Source organism: Manis javanica, chromosome 5, assembly GCF_040802235.1.
Source record: "Manis javanica isolate MJ-LG chromosome 5, MJ_LKY, whole genome shotgun sequence".
Taxonomy (NCBI): domain Eukaryota; kingdom Metazoa; phylum Chordata; class Mammalia; order Pholidota; family Manidae; genus Manis; species Manis javanica.
This window is the reverse complement of record NC_133160.1, coordinates 68909427-68922504: the sequence shown is the minus strand read 5'-3', so window position 1 is coordinate 68922504 and position 13078 is coordinate 68909427. Positions and strand designations below refer to the sequence as shown.

At 39.1% G+C, this 13078-nt stretch overlaps 1 long non-coding RNA gene across 2 annotated transcripts in view; it reads left to right on the top strand.

The window, feature by feature from the left end:
• The window catches only part of LOC108393435 (uncharacterized), a 395153-nt gene that overhangs the window by 289208 nt on the left and 92867 nt on the right, over positions 1-13078 (top strand). For both annotated transcript variants that reach the window (XR_012131585.1, XR_012131584.1), the window contains exon 9: positions 12421-12498. This is a non-coding gene — a long non-coding RNA (uncharacterized lncRNA). The remainder of the gene's footprint in view (positions 1-12420; positions 12499-13078) is intronic.

The window sequence follows — 13078 nt, the reverse complement described above, 5'->3', positions numbered from 1 at the left end:
TAAGTCATGCCCCATCCTGTAGAAACTGCTAAAAGGTATTTTTTGAAGGAAGTGCCTAAAAGTTCCTTTGAAATGTTTTCCAGCTATGAGAGAAAAATAATACATCTCATTGTTTATCTTCCCAATACAAATATGAAAGGCAGAATTTTCTTAAGTCTGGCATTTTGAAAGATAAATTATGCATGTGTATTTAAAATGAGGAAGTGTGAATTTTTACAGTGTCTTGAAATATATTTGCATATAACCTTGTAATGTTGTTGGGTACTGTTAAAGATATTAGAAATTTGGCCTTGATACTTGTGTTTCTGACCTTAGGAAGGAGAAAAGAGAAAGGACTCAAAGGATGGATAGATTATCAGGTTGGGGAAGTGGGAAAGGCAAGAGCTAGACCAAGAGGGAGGTGGAAAAAGATGAGCCCAAGATACACATCCAGTTTTAAATCAGAAGTGGAAGCCTCTTCCAGGAGGAAGTGGTTCTAGGAACGAAAAAATGGTTACACGTGTAGCTAGAAATTTTGAGCAGTGACAATAAGGGTTGGGGGTATTTCTAAGCATATAAATTAATTTCATAATTATATTATTTGAATCAGATGAACTTGAAGACTGGAATTGATAGTGAATGATATTAAATTATTGCATTCTTGTTAAGCTTTTTGATTTGGGGTATGCAGATATTAATTATTGCCCAATTAATTAGGCAGCAATCATGAGGATGGGGGCCTTGTGTTTTATGTCTTTCAGTGTAGCTGCCTCAGTGTGGAGCACATAAACAGACTGACTTATTGATGGACTTCCAGTAATTTGACAAGTATTTCTTACAGGATAGGTAACTAGCTCAGATACATTTCAATTGACCAATAACTGGGAAACTTAATTTAAATGATCAGGATTTTCTCAGAATAGTGGACCAATTCCTTACCTTTACAATCAGGGCAGCAAACTAAGATCATTACTGTAGTGTGATTAGATATTTGTTTTTGGTTTGAGGAAGACTTGCCTGAACTACAGCCGATTTCAGAATGACAAAAGAAGTTTCCCTGGCAAATTTGGTATCAGGCTTTTGTTTGTTATACTTGATTATGTACTTTGGCTGTATAAACCAAACATATGTTCCAATCCAATTTAGACTCTGCTCAGAGGGATTCTCCTTATTTGTCCAAAAGTTTCAAAACTAAATTTTTTTTGCACTTACCCTCCTCAGCATTCAACCCCCATGTATTTCAGGGACAGCAGGCACCCCAGGGACTTGGGTTTGACTCATGACTTCTATAGTTAAGAAGCAGGCCGTGCTATTTCAGTCATTTTTAATGGTGGCAAGTTGGATGCCAGATGTTTCAAAGAATAAGTGTCCTGTGCTTATGGAACTACGTGCAATGCTGATTTGTTTTCTGTCATAGATGATAGAAAAAAGTTACTTAGACTCCTATATGGCATAGTTAAAGTAAAATGCTTCCTTTTCACTCTCTGTTTCCAATAATCTCATGTCTTTAATGTAAAAGTCTTTCGCATATTCTATACTTTGCCCAAGAGAAAAATGCTTTTAGAATGCTTTTCTGCATACTACTGAAATGAAAAAACAACCCAGTCTTTTCCTCATGTTGTAGGGAAAACCCCAATTCTTCCCTACTGTGTGTTTCCTTAATTACTCACACAGAACACTTCACTTTTGACACTTTTGGTCACCAAGGGTGTCGGGGTTTTTTCCCCCTACATCAATAAGCAATTCTCTGACACCAGGTAGGAGCTCTACAATTTAACTCAATTCTAACACAGTAGACCTGGAAATAGTGTCAGATCCCACAGGTTAAAGGATTAATTCCACAAGACTGCCCCTCTCTCCACCCCTCTTCAGATGCCAGTCACAAGCCCAGGTTACCTCCTGTGCTTCTGACCAACCTACTATAGGTCATAGGTTCCAGTGATTCTTCCCTGATTAATTTGCTGGAGTGGCTCACAGAACTAGGGAAACATGTTTACCAGTTTATTAAAGAATATGGTGAAGGATACAGATGAACAGTCAAATGAAGAGATACATAGGGTGAGGTCTAGGAGATCTCCAAGTGCAGGAGCTTCTGTTCCAGGTGAAGTTAGAGTGTGCCACCTCTCTGGGTGGATTGTTTGCCAACCTGGAAGCTCTTGGAACCCCTTTTGGGATTTTATAGAGGCTTCATCATATAGGCATGATGGATCATTAACTCCATTTTTTCTCTTCTCAAGAGAATCAGGAATGAGGCTGCAAATCCCAAGCTCCTAATCATGGCTTGGTCTTCAGTGACCAACCCCAGCCAGGAGCCCACCAGAGTCATCTCATTAGAACAAATAACACTCCTATCACCCAAGAAATGGTAAGGATTTGAGGAGCCCTGTGTCAGGAGCTGGGGTCAAAGACCAAATATTAGAACAAAAGGTGTTCCTAGTTTCTTATTACTTAGGAAATTTCAAGGATTTTAGGAACTCTGTGACAGGAACTGCGGGTAGAGAACAATGCATGTTTATTTTCTATTATCTCACACTTACTTAATACAGCTCCTGGATTCAAACATTTGATGTAGAAAGTGAGCAATTTTAGGCCAAAATTATTTTTTGCAGAAGAGAATTATATTGTATGTTAAATCTATAAAACTATTTCAGACAATCATACAATTTAGACAACAAACTCAAGTCTTTTGCAAGAATTCCTTCTGCATTTGTTAAGTGTTTTTCCCAATGTTCCTCTCGGTAATGTGAATCACAGGATTCCCAGTTATTTGATAAATATGGAATAATATGTTTAGATTTGACAAAAGTTATCTTACAAGTGAGTCACAAGTGAGAAATATCCCATACAAATATGTTATTTCCCTTAAAGTCTAAGAAAAGAGATATGAAATATATTAAGAGAAAAAAAATGTGCTTAATATTTTTTTCAGTTATTTTAACAGAGAACCAAAATAACACAGTAATTGAACATTAAAGTTGGACAGAGAGTTCCTGGAAATGATATGGTCCAAATCTTTGATTTTCAGATAAGAAAGACAGACCTAAAGAGTTGACCTGATAGGCATCCATTCACCACCCAGGAATGTTAGTCAGTCACTTCCTGGAGAAGCCCGGTGACAGCTTGCCACTGGGACTCAACCTCCACCATCACTTGTATATTGGGTGTTGCCATGTGCCAAACACTGTATTAGTGTTTTATTTAATTCTTGCAACGATCCAATGAATTACTAACATTATCATCCTGTTTAATAGGGAAAAAATATAAAAGAGAGAGGGAGACAATGAGAGTGCTGAATTCACTTCCTCAACTAAGTGATGAGAGAGCTCTAAACCTAGGTCTCCCTGACTTCAAAACCCAGCCTCTTTTCAACTATTCTACCATTAAATATGGTGCTGTTGTCAATGAATTGCCGAGTATGGAAGGTTTGAAGCAGGAGCACGATAGGTTCATTGCAGAATTTTTTGTGGAGTAATATAAATAAGCAATTCTCTGTGACACTAGCTAGAGCTCTACAATTTAATTCAATTCTAACACAATACACCTGGAAATAGTGTCAGACCCCACAGGTTAAAGGATCAATCCCACAAGACTGACCCTCTCCCCAACTCAATTTAGAGGAGAAGAGAATATTTCCAAGTATCGTGGAGTTCCTTTGAGTGGAGAATGTAGGAGAGCTCGGACTTTATTAAGTGGCCCTCTTACTTTAATTATCGTGACGTCTGTCCTCAGAGTCTTTCTCATTCTTCTCCCTGCTGTCAACCCAGATTTAGAAGGAAGATGGAAGAGATAAGTAGAGGAATAAAAATAGCCCGGGAAGCTTCACACTGATTCACTTTACAAATAATTATTGAGTAAATCCATGTGTCAGACACTATTCCTAACTTACATTTGTGTGTGTGTGTGTGTGTGTGTGTGTGTAAAATGCATATAACAAAGGAATTTTATTTGACCATAGAAACTTTTCACAAGAGTAACTCCTCACATGAGTGAACACATTTGGGGAATACTGACTCATATTTAGATGTATTTAAAAAATTTTTTTTTCAGTAAGTTCCCAAGTTCAGAGCTGAACAGTTTGAACCCAGAAGATGGTGCTGAACTCTGATCTCATAATTGATCAAAGACCTTGCAGTATTACAATAGCTGTTCTCGAGAAAGTATTTCCAAAGATCTCTAAAGGTCTGTGAACACTTAACTTTTGTACATATTATAACTGCTGAAAAATTCATCCTGTAGATGGCTAAAAATTCCAGGGTATAGACTGGGTAAGAAAAATGAAATAGGATGTGGTAGGAGAGTAAATGGCAAAACCAGGGAGAGGAGAAAAGCTCCCTACCTTTCTTCTGCTTTGAAATAAATATGCAGGAAACGCTGTGTCAATGACAGCCTTAGCTTTATTTTTCCTTTTCTCTCTCTCTCTCTCTCTTTTCTTCCTTCCTTTCTTCCTTCCTTCCTTCCTTCCTTCCTTCCTTCCTTCCTTCCTTCCTTCCTTCCTTCCTGCCTGCCTGCCTACCTGCCTGCCTTCCTATTTCTTCTTGCCTGCCTGCCTGCCTTCTTTTAAAGGTATGGAGATACCTAAAAACAAAAACAAAAACAAATTGCATCTGGAAACATTTTGAGATGCGGCAAATGTAAAAAATGTGTTGGATGATATACTGGGAGAAGGGTTAGTTTAAAGTAACACTAAAACTCAAATGAGATAGTTTATGTCCCTACAGATAGTGTATGTCTGGAGGAAAGAAGTCTCATGCTACTGGCAAGGCTGTTCCCCACAGAGCTCTTGGGGTGCTAGGTAACTCTTAGTTTGGTGTTTCACTAGGCATGACCTCTCTTCTTAATATCACTCCATGGTCCAGGAAAGCTGCTTCAGCAGCAGCCATCATATCACTTTTCAGGTAGCAGGAAGAAAGAGAAGGAAAGAGGTAAGCCCACTCTCTTCCTTTAATACTATTGATCACCAGTTGCACATCTCACTTCTATCCATCAGGTCAGAGTTTAGACAGATGGCCAAACTAAATGTAGAGAGGCTGGGACAAAAGCCCAATGCCCAACTTGGGAATTCTGTGACTATACATAATGGAAGAATAGGTAATGAGGGACAGCGATAGCAGTTTCTGGCACAGGTAACTCTCATTCTTCTCTGTCCCCCAAGTCCTACATGTCTATAATTTTAAATCCAGTATGAGGAAGCCTTAAATGAGACCTAGTCTTTCTAACTTCTTTCTGAGATGCAAAAACATCTCTTCATGCTCTGAGATGTGCTGTGTGCAGAGGCTGGTATTAGCAAAAAGGAATGCCAAATGGGTTTGTAGCTTGTTTTGGGTCCCACTAAAACTTCACAGGAACAGTAGCATCCTCTCTGCATGACCCATTCGCTTCAGAAGGATGCCTGTAAAATTGCCAAACAATTCAGGCTCCATCAGGCACCTGGAATGCTGTTGCACCATTTCCTGACTCACTTCAAATTGAGAAATAGTTGGGACCTGGGACTTCAAATCCCGCTGCCCGACCTCGGGAGGGTTTTCCTTTCTGGAGTTTTAATAGGTGTCATCAGCCCAGTAGGGGAGACTCTTGGCAAACCCGAAGCTTTTTCCTTCCAGAAGTTCACTGATCCTGCCTCTGTGAAAGGGCCAAATTTGTCAGTGAGAAAAGAATTTTAAGAAGTATTATGAAGTAAACTATTTTGCCATGCTCTGAATATTGACCCTTAGTAATAAAAGCTTCTTACATTTTCAAACATGGCATTGAATCATGTCTTTAAATAATGCTCAACTAGAGAGACAAGATGCAGGAGTTCACTTAACTCTTTGAAAAGGAAAATTTTAGTAGACTTAGATACATTGGGAAAAAGTGCATCAAATAGAGATGCATTCAACTTTTCATAGTTAAATACTGGGATTATTTTTTCAAAGATATCAAACAAAATAGGAGTGTCACAGTCCTGTGCCTGTTCATATAGATGAGATTTATTCTTAGACATTTTTCAAGTTAAATATTTATTACTACTAGAGAGCAACCCTGTTCTTCAATTTTTTTCTCAGTCTCTTCCCTCACCCACTTTAAAAATAATCCAAATGTTCCATTCACTGAGTGTGGGAAGACACAGAGCAGAAGGAAAGAAAGAATGACAGAAGCTCAGTAAAGGCCATCAACAACCTCTGCCAAGACACATTTTAAAGAGGTTAATAATGTTCAAATGCTAATGTTCTTAAGTTGTCTTTCCCTTGAAGATATCCAGCTACTGTGTGGAGTTTAAATTACCTATCTAAAACCAGCAATTTGAATTTTAGTTGTCTACTCTTATGCCTACAAATATTTGGCTGGACCAAGTTAGCTGTCAGATGTTGGTCCGTTTTCTGCTTTTTGAAAAGCATTACTCATTATGTCACATGGATCCTCTATTCCTTGTCCTTCAGGACCATAGTAATATCAGTTTCTGAATTCAGAATCGTGATAACATTCCAGTAGAGTATGCAAAGCTGTTTTTATAGTCTTTGGCAGAGAACAAAAGAAAATGTATTGGGTAAAGTATGAGTTTCTCCTTTTCTTAAACTTCCTCCCACCAGAAAGAAGCAAAATTAAAAACAAAGGAACCAGAAAATAAATGTGTGTCTGGAAATCTGAGGGATTAATTTCCTCATAATATACCTGTTTCAGTAAATACTTGCAGGAAGAGTGTTTGCCTGTTCCTCAAATGTCATGGCTTTCCTTTGGTCTCTCTTGGTGAATCTAATTTCTTAGCAGTACTACATATTCCTTGTTGTTTCTAGTATTTGCAGTGGACAAGAATCATCTGGTACATAATCCATGGCTGGGCTGGAGGCTGAGTGCAGCTGGCCACAGCTGTGTAGAGTAGCCTGAGAACTGAACTGTTCATATAAGGTGGTTTAAGAAGGTATTTGCAAGTGGAGCAGACGGTGGGCTCTGTGCCAGTCTCAGCTGGTGATGGGAATTAACCTTCTGAAGGAACTGGTGGCCACGAACAGGGGCATTGAGCAGAAAGTGGAATGTTCACTACCCCGAAGGCCTGTGTCCCGGCTGAATCTCAACATCTCTGTGGTCCTGTAGATGTGCTTAATACAATGAAAGACCATGCTCTTCTTGTCCCTGCCTTTAAGGCTCTTCACCACAACTTCCTCTTTGGATATATTTTAGCAGTGACACCACACTTTCATTAATATTGAAGTGTTTTTATGTGAGCTCTTTAAATAATGTGTGTGTGATTGATCCTGAAAAGCATATAATGGCTTTTGTTTGGGGAGTGCTAGTCCTTAGAGCATGCCAAACTGTCACTCTGGGGCAGCAGTCAAAGGATAATTAAGATGAACAGCTTGAAGAGTACGAATTGGTGGGAGGGTGACTTGCTTGGTTTGGTTTTAGACAGACTAAGGGAAGGAGTTTGTATTCATAGAGTAAGGCAGTCCTGGATGTCATAGGTTAGAATGAGAAAAGGTCAACACCAGAGAATAAGCATCAATAGCAAGAATTTTTCATTACTGAGATATCAGAATAGGTGGGGTCCAGGCTCTCAAAGACAAAGTGGTGCCGGCATGGAGGAGACACTGAGACAAGCTTTTGGCAAAACACAGGCTGCTATCACTTTTTCCTTTTATGTACTTCTGACTACATGTGGGTGCTTGTTGCCAAAGGGAGACTTGTAGGCCGTCCCCTCCTGATTTAGCAATGCCAGGGGTAGTCAACCTTCTGGGAAGAATTCACATATATCTATCTGAAGCTAGTCATGGCTCTACGATCATTGCTTATTTTGAAAATTCACTGTCAAATGAAGTCACTTTAGAACTTTACTTTGAATTTCCCCCCGATATAAGCAGGGGATATTTTTGAATCATTTTCACAATTCAAAGAAGTGTTTAAATAACGTATTGTTATTCTACCCAATGCTTCTTTTGGGGTTGAATAAGAAAGCTTACTGGTAAAAATGAAGCACTGCTAACTTTAGCTAAATCTCTTAAACCAAATTGGTAGACCTGTTTTTTCTTGTGGGTATGGGGGATACATGGGGGTTAGTCCTTTCCCTCTCTCTTTCTCCTGTCTTTACCTGTATTTTCAGGGCTGTTGACAAATAAATACAATGAGTAGGAGAAGATGCTTGCTGTGTGTTCTGGGGGCCAAGGAAAGGGTTGGCAATCCAGGCCTGACTTTTGGCATCTTCCCTGACTAGGCAAAAGCCAACCAGGATAAAGTCCTGTCAATGGCTGCAAGAAGAGCCCAGCGCCTTGGGCAGCTCAGCATGCCTCATGTACATGTGTATAGTTAAATAATATGGGCTAGCCATGCTGTTCATAGGGAAATAGCATTTTTATTTTTTATTGTTTCTCCATACTTAACCCTCTACACCCAAAGAACCATTTAACTTTCCTTTTGTGAGTTCTTGCTTCATAAAGTTATGAGAGTTTTGTGTATTTTTAAAAGTGAGTTCCTTTGTGCACACTGTTCCAAACTGAACTTTTGGCAGTAGGAAGAATTTAAAAGATATGATCCCTGCCCAGCGAATGTCTTTATACATACAGTAACATTAAGAGCTATGGAAGAAGGAATTTATAGTAGGGCTAGAGTTAGGAAAATTATAGAGACCATTTTTTATAAAAATCAAACATACAAAATTTTCATGGACTCTGATACTGTATTTTTTCTTTGCAACTTTCCTGTTATTTTTATAAGCCTTAGGGATGTAGTAATGGGTTGATATATGCACTTATTCATTTCCCTAAGTTGCTTTCTCTTAATTTCATGAGGACACCAAAACTAGTGGGGAAAGGCCAATGAGGAAATTCTTGGGGAAAAAACCACCACACAAAATATTTTAATGAGAAATCCAAAGCAAAAAAAGGTACTTAATACATAGAGATCCTGACAAAATATTTTACTAGGATATGGTTTTGACCAGTTACAGTTTCTGCTGGCATAGAATATGTTTTATTATATGATTTTCTAATCATCCCTTGATCTCTCTTGTACATTCTCCATTGTGACTCCTCTTTGGTTCTTTGGAGAAATACGCAGTACATGCTCCTCTGCATTTACATTCGGCTAGCTTTGAGAGTTTTAGGCAGAACACGTGGCAATTCTTCCACTAGACTTAGCTGTTGAGATCATAGGTATTCTCTCTCTTTGTTTTCAAATAAGAGTATGAAGTCTAGAACCCTGACTGTTGGCATGTCACCAGCTTTCATGACCAACGTAGTCCCCAGAGATGAAATAAATGTATTTCCGTAGTCACATGAGTCAAACATAAGACTTGGTTTTCTTCCTTATTTGGGGACCACTTGACAATTTTTTCATTCTAGGTGATTGGGTGGGCTTAACGCATTGCTAATGCTGTCATGTTACATCTCTCATCCTCACTTTTCTACCTCCCAAAGTATAAAATGAATGTGACAAAATTACCTGATAGTTGCTATGGAAAAAAAGATTCTCTGTATGTATCATGCAATAGAAAGGCCCATCAAAAATATGCTTGGGTATTTTTGTCATTTGGAAAAATTGTGCTGAATGTCCCTGAGCTCTGGATTTGGCTTTGGGATGTAATGCATGGCCGGGCGCCAAGACCGTCCCTGTGTGGAGTCCAGGTATCATTCTGCCATTGCCGTAGTGGTGTGAATGTTGAAGCCAGCAAGTTCACTTTTGGAGTCTGAAAGCAGCTGAGAACCAATGAAGGTAACAGAGGAAAGCCTGCTTCTCGCCTCGGCTCTTCCACTGCCGGGACATTAATGCACCACACACACGGCTGCTGCTGGTCTGTGGGCTACACTTGGGCACCAAGGAACTAGAGCATGGTGCTGAAGTGGCCTACATGTCGGTTGAATAACAATGCCAACAAATTAATTTATTTCTGATCCATGGAAACAACTGCATCCTGAATCTTAGTTTACAGAATGTTTGCTGTGGTTCAGGGGGAAAATCTGGTGTTGACAGAGGAAGGGTGGTACCAGGCTCAAGGCAGAATGGCATCCTCACAGGGTACTGGGGGAACCTTCATACTCCCATTCTCTCCTAATTCCTTAAGCCCAACCAGTTAGAGGGGCATTTTTATTAAGAAATAGTTCCTTTAAAATGTTAATCTTAGATTACATCAGTTTCAGTAGCTGGTCTACTCCTAATTGGAAACAGCTGATGGGAGAGAGGGGGTTATTGAGTGAAGCTTAGGAGTTTAGGGGCTTGTACAGGAGAAACACTCCTGGCTTCCTTTACTCTTGCTCCTAACCGCACTTCACCTCACATCTGATACTTCCAGTCACCAACAGGTCACCAATGTGTGGGCTTTCACCTCACATCCAGCAACTCTCTGATACTAGCTGAATGCCCTATAATTTAAGTTAATTCTGAGCCTGTCTACCTGGAGATAGTGTCCAATCCCTCAAGACTGCCCATCCTCCCACCCCCACCTTTGGATACCAGTGGCAATTCCCAAGGTGAGCTTGTACTTCTAACTGGCTGGGTAGAAGTAGGGTTCCCAGTACTCCTTCCTTGGGTTTGATAATTTGCCAAAATGGCTCACAGAAGTCAGGGAAACATTTACTGGTTGATTATAAAAGTACATGAACATCCAGACGGAAGAGATGCTTAGGGCAAGGTGTGGCGGAAGTGGCACAGAGTTTCTGTGCCCTCAACGGGGGCACCAGCCTCCCAGTCCTCCATGTGTTCAGCAACCTGGAAGCCCGCTGAACTCCATACTTTGGAGACTTTTATGGATGCTTCATAACATAGGCATGATTAATCATTGACTCAGTCTCTAGTCGCTTACCCACACCTCCCCCCCAGAGAATGGGAAGTGGGTCTGAAAGATCCAAGCTTCTAATAACCATGGCTTGGTCTTTCTGGTGAACAGCTCCTATCCTGAAGCTATCCAGGAGCCCACCCAGAGTCACATAAGGAGAACAAAAGACACTCCTATCATCCAGCAAGTTTCAAGGGATTTGGGAGCTCTAGGTCAGGAATCAGGGTCAAGAACAAATATTCTAGCAAAGAATGATGATAATGTTCATGTCATTTAGGCAATTACAAGGATTTTAGGGGCTTTGTGCTAGTGACCAGGGGAAAAGACCAATATATATACACATTTTTCTATTATTTCACAGAACTGGGGGGAATGACGAAAGGCAATTTTGGAATATGTGACATTACAGAGAATAGTTGATCTGTATGGGGCAATGGACAGTCCAGGAGAGAATGGGAATATGTGCTGGTTGGCCTGATGGGGACTGAGGCATCCAGGGGGCCCAGTTGGAGCGGTTAGTCCTGGGACGAATGGATGACATCACTAATGGCCAGCTCAACATGCATATTCCATGGATCATGAGCCAACTGCAATGAATCATCTTCCTTTATGGGAAACAGCATAATTAAAAGAAAACAAACAAAAACTCTCTGAGGGAAACATTCTCCACCTTTGTTTTCAGGTGGATTCCTCTTGGTCTGGCTACCAAGAAAAGATTTCTCATAGTGTGCATGCCTGCTGGGAAGTTGGAAAGTCTAAGAATCTCTCAGTGCCCAGACCAGTTTTCTTTCAAGTCTGGGATGTTGCACCCTCTTTTGAAAGACAAAGAGAGATCAAATCCCAGATTTGTTATGTTTATACTGGTTTTATTCCGGTTGTACTGGGGTGACTTTACTTGAAAAGGATGCAATTTTCTAGAAAATTTTGGAAGAAAAACATTCAAAGAAATATTGTGATCTTCATGTTGCTGGGGTGCTCAGCCTCAGTGGTTCTGGTGCACTTAATGGGCATGGAATTGTTCCAACTGCACCAGAATCTTCCATTCAAATAAGTTGATTTTTTTTTGGAGGGAATTGTGAGAATGAGAAGTTTGGAAGGGACAGTGGGAAAGTGATAGGGACTATGTGCTTATTTATTGTAAATTGTTATGTTGAATCACTGTAATTACTTTAGTGCATAACTCCCTTAGAATCAAAGACTAGGTAATCTAATGGAATAAGAATTAGGAAATCAGGACCTTGATTACTATTTCAAATTTTTCCATTTAGTTACATTAGATATATCATAAAACTTTATCTAATGTTTGATGAATATGGTCCATGATCCCCAATAACTGTTTTATAATAATGTTTTAATAGTACCAGTCACCATTTATTGAAGATATACTATATGCCTAACATTATGTTAGGTCAATTACAATTTTAACTAATTTATGACTTCCCAAATCACCTTACCTTATAAAATGATTATAATAATAACCATTCATAATAGCCTACATGTATATAGTGCATTATATTTATAAAGTAACTTCTATATGTATTTTCATTAACCTATTTGGTTCTTCATGAAGTAATCCTAATTTCCTTCCATAAAATTTTGCTGAGATTTCATAGAAAGTCTTGATTGTGAATCAAAATTTCTTTGCTTATGGGGAGGAAAGAAAAGTGAAGGTAGCATTGTCTTTCCTTTCTTTCAAATTCCAGCTGAGAAGAGTGAGACAGAGTTGTCTGTGGGAAGCCACTGGGCTGAAGATGTTCAACAATATTGGCCAGATGAACCAGGTATTCAGGTTTCCTTCCATGTTCTCCCCATTTATTTTTTGCCTATACACTTAAGTTTTCCCCCCTCCATATTGTATTTTGTTCTTTCATTTTGTATTTTTAAATTTGTTCAAGTCATATTGGGTTAGATCTTCTGGTTGTTGACTTACTCTTGATACTGACTTTGGCCAGCACTTAAAAACTCTCCTAATATGAATGAAAATGCAGTTACAACTTAGATGATAGATGGCAGAATGTCTCACTTAAGTGAGTCTGGTAGATATCTGTTATTGAGAATTTAATAAAATTACCTGTAATCATATTGGCAAAGCCATTTCTTAGGGCCATCTGCTTATTTATTAAGATGTTTTTAAAAAATATATTGAACCAGATTATTTTTAAGTAGGATTTCACCTGTATTTGTCTGTTTTTTTAACTCTCCATTTTATATTACCTGTGTACCCCCAAAGTAAAGGTAACTTATTTATTAAATTACTTTGTCCATTTTTCTATTTGTTACTAGAATAGTAAGCGAGTAAACACTGTCTACCTGCCTCTATAGAAGTTGTTTAGGTATAAACATAAATCAAAGAAAAGAAAT